The sequence below is a fragment of the Sinocyclocheilus anshuiensis genome, unplaced genomic scaffold, assembly GCF_001515605.1.
Source record: "Sinocyclocheilus anshuiensis isolate Anshui unplaced genomic scaffold, SAMN03320099.WGS_v1.1 scaffold1089, whole genome shotgun sequence".
In the NCBI taxonomy this organism is placed as follows: Eukaryota; Metazoa; Chordata; class Actinopteri; order Cypriniformes; family Cyprinidae; genus Sinocyclocheilus; species Sinocyclocheilus anshuiensis.
The window spans coordinates 994,098-1,002,851 of record NW_015555709.1 but is presented as its reverse complement, the minus strand read 5'-3'; the positions used below and the strand labels follow the sequence as shown (position 1 = coordinate 1,002,851).

The 8,754-nt window shown below is 36.1% G+C and overlaps 1 long non-coding RNA gene across 1 annotated transcript in view; it reads left to right on the top strand.

The window, feature by feature from the left end:
- Positions 1-3,450, top strand: part of LOC107671879 (uncharacterized) — an 11,338-nt gene extending 7,888 nt beyond the window's left edge. The window contains exon 3 of the long non-coding RNA XR_001632269.1: positions 3,010-3,450. This is a non-coding gene — a long non-coding RNA (uncharacterized LOC107671879). The remainder of the gene's footprint in view (positions 1-3,009) is intronic.
- Positions 3,451-8,754: the final 5,304 nt, after the last annotated feature.

Sequence of the window (8,754 nt, the reverse complement as noted above, 5' to 3'; positions counted from 1 at the left end):
AACATTTTTTTTTTTTTTTTTGAAAAGTTCATTTCTGAGGTAGTTGGTACCAGACGAGGGTCTCCTTTGTCATCCTAAATAGATGTCTCAGTGCTCCGCTCTGCCTTTTCTACAGATCAGAAGAAAAACAGTAATGAAAAGTGAACAAATGAAATCAAATAAAACAGGGTCACACATCACTATAAGGGCACCAAATGGTCACTGGCATGGAAGTAATATTTTTTTCTTGTGTTTTGTTATTTTGCCCGAAGCGCAGCTAACTGCATCAACAAAAAAAAGTACGGTCTGCACAGAGCGCTGTGTGGCACAGGAAAGCCAGTCATTTTAATAAAAAAGGACAGTTCTTTTGTGAAAAAGTGCTGAGCCCTTTGCATTCTGGGCAGGCAGAAAAATGTTTAAATAACCTGATTTTTATTCTATCTGATATGTGGTTGTGCGCGTGCTCATGTGCGTGTTAGGGTGTGCTGGTGCTTTAAGAGCATGGAAATCAGGGTCTCCTCCAAGTGATCTCCAGGGAGTTCAGCTGAGTTTGAAGTACAAATGCTGAATTTATTTAACCTCTTGACAAATATGCATATATCTTCCATTCTTTCAGCCTCATTTCCAGAAAGATTTCTCTTAAAGACATCAGGAAGTGTTTTTAATTAAGTTTACTGTCAGAGGCTTTTTTTTGTCCTTGACAAGTTTTAGTTATAGTTTAAAATGACAATATTCATTAAGATTCTCTATGTGCTTACATTTCAGAAAAAGATTGGTGTGTTTGCTACATGCTTTATGATAAAGTGTTAGTTGTATGTCTCTATTATCTGTGAGAAAATAATCACTCACGATAGGCTCATGTTTTACAATAACGTGTGCTGACAGTTGGTGATGATGGGCTTTGAACAAAATCACAGAAATTGCGTTAGAAATCATGCGAGACGTGGAAACTTCTTAAATTGGATGTTGTAAATTGAATTGAGTTTCTTGCTGAAGCTAATAAAGGATGCTAGTGTTACTCCTCATCCCTTATAGTTTTTCATTTCGCCTTCATTCAGTTATTGATTTTCAGGCATAAAAAAAACAATAAGATCAGATGGTTTTGTGGATTTAGAAACCAAAAAACTTGGTTTAAACCTTTAGGAAATAAAGTGTAATTCATCAGTGGTTATCAACCAGTGCGTCACTATCCAAAAATGGATCTGATATGGTTGTTTAGTAGAAACAGACTAAACTGGGCGGATGTTTGCTGTTGCACGTCTTACAATAGGCTAATATCCCAGGCCACTGCTATTACTGAAGCGTTTATTTTGTGTTTCGGGGAGGGAGGTCGTTCTGGATCCACAGCGGTGCCCAGACAAACATTAATCAGCTCCCATTCTCCAAGGACAGGATGATACACTCGAAAGCCAATTAGGTGCATTGAGCAGAACGTAAAACATGAGCAAAAGTGTGTTTACACCTCACCTTTGCTCAAGCAATGTAAATAGTCTCAGATACTGGCCCACACCAGCCGGCCCACATGATGAATCGCACCTCGCCTTCATCTTCAGCCGTTTTTAATGTTCAGCCGGATCTACTGAGCGCACCACTCTCTTTCTCTTCCCTTCCCACTGAAATATTGCCTTTTCCCGCGCTGTAGCTCTCCCCTCAGAATTGAACAAATGAAGAGTCAGCATTCGCAGGTTAATACAATATCAAAGTATGACAAATTGTTCAAAGGCAGGCCAGGCCGAAACACATCTGCATAAAAGCTGACTGGCAGCAGACCGGAGGCTTTTTGATACTATATCTTCAGACTGACAATCCCAGTGGACTTTAATGCATTTTTTTGCATAGCATTATCACCATTCTTTTGCTGTTTTTTTTTTAATGCGCACAGATGAAATGTGGCCCAATTATAGAGGTTTTTGTACAAAGGGAGCAGGTAACCTAGCATGAACTTCGGTCTGTGGTTGTGTGATATTTCTTGCCCTGTAGCACGGAAGTAAAGATGCGCAAGGTGTTTCTCTCAGTAGCTTTGTATATAGGGAATAACGTCATCCTGACACAACATAAAATCCCCTATGGGTTGAAATGTTGATGTATTAAAGTAGATAGAGCAGTTAACATAGCTGCAGGAAAAGAAAATCGCTATAGGGCTTCCCTAAACCTGCTGTACATGGTGCCATGTGGGACATCTTACCCCGTCATTTCTCTGGGGTTGCCACATGTGTCTTATAACTGATTTGTCACTAATGTGAGCTAATTTTTGATCCCCAGATTTTTTAAATCACAATTTTTTAAAACTAATCACTATATAATGATGGTTGAACTTGTTCTATGAGCTAAAATTAATTATAATAAACATATGATGTGATGTGTGATTATGGTGTTACAGAATAATAAAAAAGTTCAGTTCTTATGAAAAAGAAATATGTTTAGATCATAATCATACATAATATTACTGTTTTTGAACAGTGTATTATATAATTAATATTACATATTTAATAATAATTTAAACAATGTTATGTATGATACTGATGTTACAGTGTAATAAAAAAGTTAATGTCTAATCAATAAAAAATATATTAATATATTTACTTTATATTCATACATAACATTACTGTTTTTTCAAGCCAATTTTAGAATGCAGATTATTGGGATATATATAATTAAATAGAATGTATATTATTTTATTCACTTTTTAATAATGCTTATATGTTACACATTATTGTTTTTAACCAGTTCCTGAACACATATTTCTTTTTCAATTATTTATAAAACTTTAAATAAATGTTAATAAATAAGAACTTTGTTTCTGTTCGTGCTGTCATCATGATAATCACATTATTTATAATGATTACAATTGTGTACAAATATAAATAAATATTAACAACTAATAAGAAAAAAAAAACATAAAAACTGAACTTATTTTTTATTATGCTGTAAGCATCATAATCACATTAAAAAGCCCATTTGCAGAATGTAAATGCATGACTATTATGATTATGATTAAATTTTTTGCTAATTCTGTCTAATTGATTCCAGGAGATCCTACAGCACATACAGTGGCTGATAAGGTGATAAGGCCAATTAGAGCTCATTTTTGCCCAGACCTCAGTGTCATCCCCGTTATTGAACACTACGGCAGCAGGTGACAAGGTGAGTAATATCAGGCAGCTGTAAGCCACCAGGGAGGGTGTCTCACACAATTTCTCCCCCCAGAGAGTCGCCCCGCTCCCCTAAGCCACACCGCAGGCTCTGTTAAATGTCAGACACCTCCACAGTTGAAGCCTTAATATCAGACAGCGGGACCGGGACAAAAGATCAACTTGGAGTGCTATGAAAGGATAATAACTATTGTAGCTAAAAATGCTTGCTTTTCTGCTCTAATGAGACAGAGAGCACAGCTTTAAAGCTCACGGTTAAGGCCTAATTAATCACTGTTCGTGGCAGTCTCCTGCGGATATCCATTAGAGTTTTATTTCAGAAGCCACCATGCCTTCAATGGCTCTCCAATTGTTTTGGAGGGTTTTATATTAACCTGAGTGTAGATTGATTGCTCAAGGTATGAATAGAATGCATGCGGAGAAGGATAATGTTCTGCCGTTGTACAATACGGTGCACACAAAAGTCCTGCACAAGTCATGCAGGGTCGTGCATCTACTTTTGAGTGCATTGTGACTGTATCATAGCTGTGTTTGTTGTCTGACATTTTGAAGCCATATTATTTTGCAACAGCTAGCTGAGAGAGCTCAGATATGAAACGAAGCGCTCTACTGTCGTCTATGAGGTGAGAAACGGAGCTCACGACCTCTGTCACATCCAGAGGCCCCCCGCGGACAAACCACAGCACCCTTGATGGGTTCATCCTGGCATAAATTAAAACCGCCGAACGTAAACAGTCTGTTAATTTTCCCCGCTGGCCTGTGGAGGAGGTCTCCATCACGGCTGGATGTTCAGCCTCTAGCTGTGCCGAGGGTGGAAACGGCCAAGAGAGGCGGCCGCCCCTGCTGCGTTCACTACAGGAGGGATGCATACAGATTTAGTTTGCTTAATGAAGGCTAATTGTTTGCGAGGGGATGACAAACACTCGGTCGCGTTGTGTTGTCTAATATGAGCAGGTTCCATGAGTTCAGCTGTCATTCTGTGCTTACTGCTCACAGCGATGGCCTCTCCCTGCCTGCTCTTCTCTGCGGCCCATCGCACACAGTTTGTAGTTGGTTGTTATGCTGTCTGACTTTTATAATTAGAACACAAGGATAACACATGACTTTTGATGCTGCAGTTATAGCCCTTTAAATAATATAGAATATAACAAAAATATTATTGTAAACAGATGATTATTTTTTATTTATACTTTATATTAAATGAAGAAAAAAAAGAGTTAATCATATTCATATGTCATCATATGCTTATTAAATACATAAATAGATTTATTTTATTTTAGTTTTATATATCAAATTAAATGGGGAAAAGTATAATATAAAGTATAGTATAATTTAATATATTATTTAATATATATAAAAAGAGTTATTCATATTCATTAATATCATCATAGTATTAATTATAATAAAATATATAATATATTAATATATAAAAAAGAGTTATTCATTATAATAAAATATATAATATAATGTCATTCTAGTTTTATGTATTTAATTAAATGTTGAAAAATATATTTAATATTTTTATGTAACATTTATAATATTTTTGAGTCTGTGTGTATTATATATGCATATTATATATACCTATAGTTTTATTATATAATAAATTAAATGAGGGAAAATTATTTAGATTTAATATATTTGTATAACATTTATTTTATATTATTTATGTAATAGGGAATCTTATATATGTATATTATATTGGATATACTTAAATATATCTATTGTCTGAAATATGTATCTCTTTAATAAATATATTGTAACTATAATAATAACTTAAATATGTATTAAATATATAAACAGATGATTATTTTAGTTTTATATATTATATTAAATGGGGAAAAAGTTATTTGTATTATATGTAATATATTTATATAGCATTTTATTTTTGTGTAATATGTATATTATATACAGTATATTATGTTGCAAAGTTTTTAGGTTAAACCTTGACCTTTCAGATTTTCAAAATCCATTCCTCTATCACATTCTCTGAATGTCCACTCATCTCTTCGATGCTTACGTAAGTGAAAACTTTTGCACTAGGCAAATGGGAAAACAGGGTTCAGGTACAGTACGTCTTGGCTTAACATCCCAGACCTCATTAATGCAACTTCCTACAGTACATTCAGGAAGAAAATAGGCTTGATGCATGGCACAGCTCAGCTGGGTCTGGATCAGGCCGTGGGTTCAGGGGTTGGGTGGGAACATGTGCCAGTCACAAATGCGTTACATACTGTACATAATGTGAGGATAGAGGCTTACAGACAACTCGAGAGCAGAAAATCGTCTGTTTACTGAACGGGTTGAAGGGTAATGTTTAAGCGTCCTGAAGCTGTCTAATGAGTGACATTTAACCACCTTTGTTTGCTTAACATAATCAGACTGAGGCTTTGATTACATTAGACAATGATTATTATAGCTGTTTGTTTGATTGCTTGTTTCTGTAGTTCTAAATGACAACTGCACACAGATATGATGTTAAAAATTTGCTTCCTAATGTGATGTATTTGAATATACAAATTCAAATAATCTGAGTTTTTTTCATGATAACTGAGGTCTAGGTGCTATGTAACTACCACAGCATACATGACCCTAGTTACCTGTGGTTGGCCTGGCCGTGCGTCACTCAGAAAACAACAGGCCAATCAGAAGAGAGGCTCATGAATATTAATTAGACAGGCCAAAATCGACCTGTTCTAAGCAGAGCTCCTGAGAGAGGAGCTGTAAAAATATATTGAGATGGTTTTTGGTACTTATACTGCAAATATATATTCTTAAGGACATCAAGACTTAAAGCTGCAGTCCGTAAGTTTGCCTCTTTGTCACCATCTCTGTTTGAAAACCTGGAATTGCAGTTACTTGCAGAATTATCTTGCTTGTGTGGGTTGTACTCTGGCACGGCTCCAGTGCGGATGAATCTAATGTTTTGAGGAGTATGTGTGGCAGTCAGTCACCGCACCGATGTGAATCCTATACTTAGTAATCACAGATTCTAGCCTACGTCTTGGAATATATGACAAAAATAAGAATTTTCACCGGATATTGTCTTCTGAACAAGTAAGTAACAAGTCTGCCACGTTTGTTCTGACCAACTGTCTTTAAAATACAAATCTTGTGTAATCCCAGGCTATCTGTAATCAGAAGCACATGTAAAACTGGAATATAATTTAATTATATTAAATTATATAATTAAATCCTTTTGTGGGGGGAATCCTACAAAAACAAAAATCTAACTTTTCTGTGAAGTTGTTATACCCTGTGTGAGCAAAGTCAGTAAGTAGTCCAATGTGATAACATTAACATTAAATAGCATTTTCAGGAAAATGAAAATCCTCTCTGGGTCCAAATGACCAGAACACAATGTGAGGGATATATAGTTCATGAATCATATGGACTACTTTTATGATAACGGTTGTTTTATTTTGTATTTATTTATTTTTATATCTTGACAGTGCCCGTTCCATTTACGTCCATTGTATTTACATACAGGAGAGCTTTATCAAAGACATTTAGCAAAAGTTAGTTTTGAATGATAAGAGGATGAGTAAATAATGACGGGAATTTCATTTTTTGGTGAACTATATTTAATTCATCTTCCTCCACATATTTTTGTCTTCATCCTCTTCTGTTTTCTCTTCCTTCACAATTAATTTTGCTTATTTGAATTTTTCCCCCTCCATTTTCCCTTCTTTTTCCACTGTTGTTTTGTTTATGAATATCTTCCTGTCAGGAAATTGCACAAAGCATTACTATTCTCATTTCCAATTAAATTGTCATGGCCCAAATAGTTCAAAATCAGTTTCTTGGTTCAGGCTTCTCAAGTGAAGGCATCTATGCATAGTCGGTTGCTTTTCAAGGCTTTTGCTGTGCATTCAACCTCGCGGTGCATAACTCACCTCTTTATAGAGGCAGGGGGGAGCCATGATATGCATCTGAACCTAATTTTCAGCTGTGCATAAACACAGGCACATCGTTTGACTATCAACCATAATTTGATTGCGCCCATCCAGGAAAATTGCAGCATTTTTCACTCTTGAGTGATACATAAAGCGATTGAACCTCAGTGCAAACTGCTAATTTAATTGCATCATGTATGTTCTGTTTGCAAACGGCCTCTAGCATGTGCGCCGCCGTTAATAACAGCTGAACATATTGTGGATATTTACAGGCGTTTGATTGGCTGAGAGCTGAAGAGGAAATGAGATTCATGACAGCTCGTTCACAGGATTGTACTGTGAAAAACAAACACCAGTATAGAGTTTGACATGAACAACTGGATATTATAGATGTCGCCACACTGGATTCGCTAAGGGTAATTCCTGGCATGTTTCTTTAAGAGGACGGTTGGTCGGTGTTGAGCTATAAATGCATTAGTATATGGCGTGTCACAAAGATGCCGTAAAACAACACATTTGATTTCCATACGTGAAGTGGCTGGATGAGCAGAGAGGCTGCAAATGCTCAGCGCTCCATGAATGTGTGTCATGCTTTTTCTTGGGGGCTGTTGAGAAAAGAGCATGTACGCACACATTCATTATGTCTTAACACATGGGTAAGCTTCAACCCCCTCAAGAAAGGCTTTTCCTTTCTCTATTGTATGGAATGGCCAAGTGGAGATGAGTGTTCAGAGTCCAAAAAAAGAGCTGCCAAGGATGTGTGTGTGTGTGTGTTAGCATGTACCGTTCTCTTTGTTTATCTATACGTGTGTGTGTTTTCATGAATATGGAACTTCGTTTATGGATGGTGCACTATTACAGGTTAAGATAGAGCCCAACTCCCCAGAAACACCATGTCAGTATGGATTAGAGAACTTCTGTTTTGCCAAAAGGGAAAAAAGTGTTCCCACTATGCGCAATTACAATAAGCAAACAGCCTTGAGCCACGAGAGAAAGAAGGGGAGAGCGCAGAACAGATGGTGCAGAGGAGTAGGTTTGGGAACCACGAAATGATTCCCATTTAGAATCAGTCCCATTAAAGAAAAAACAAAAATTGTATGTCTTTTTATGACATTTTTTATGGCTCTCAATTCCGTTGATAGTTGTTAAACTTCTTCCACCAGTGTAGTACAAATAACTGACTCTTATGAGTCGGTTCTTTTTAGTGAATCAAAATCATACAGCGCCACTAGTACAGCCACAACCCTGAAAGAATGACTCGTATGAGTAGGCTATTTAAAAAAAAAAAAAAAAACATATTATGCAACCAGTATAGTGTGATACTAAATAAATGACTCTTATGAACAAGTTATTTTTAGTGAATCAAAAACATACCGCACAGCCTGTGTATAAATAACCAATTCCTGAATAAATGACTCGGTTGGTTCTTTTTTAGTGATTCAAAATCCTATATGCTACCGGTACATTCGGACTCCTGAACGAATGGATCATATGAGTTGGTTATCTTTAGTGAATCAAAAACATATGGTGCAACCAGTATAGTGAGATTCACAAATAAATGACTCTTATGATTTGGTTCTTTTTATTGACTCAAGATCATACAGCGCCATCAGTACAGTCGGACTTCCAAAAGAATGACTCAAATGAGTCAGTTATTTTTAGTGAATCAAACACATACTGTGCAACCAGTGTAGTGAGATTCACAAATAAATGACTCTTATTAATCAAAA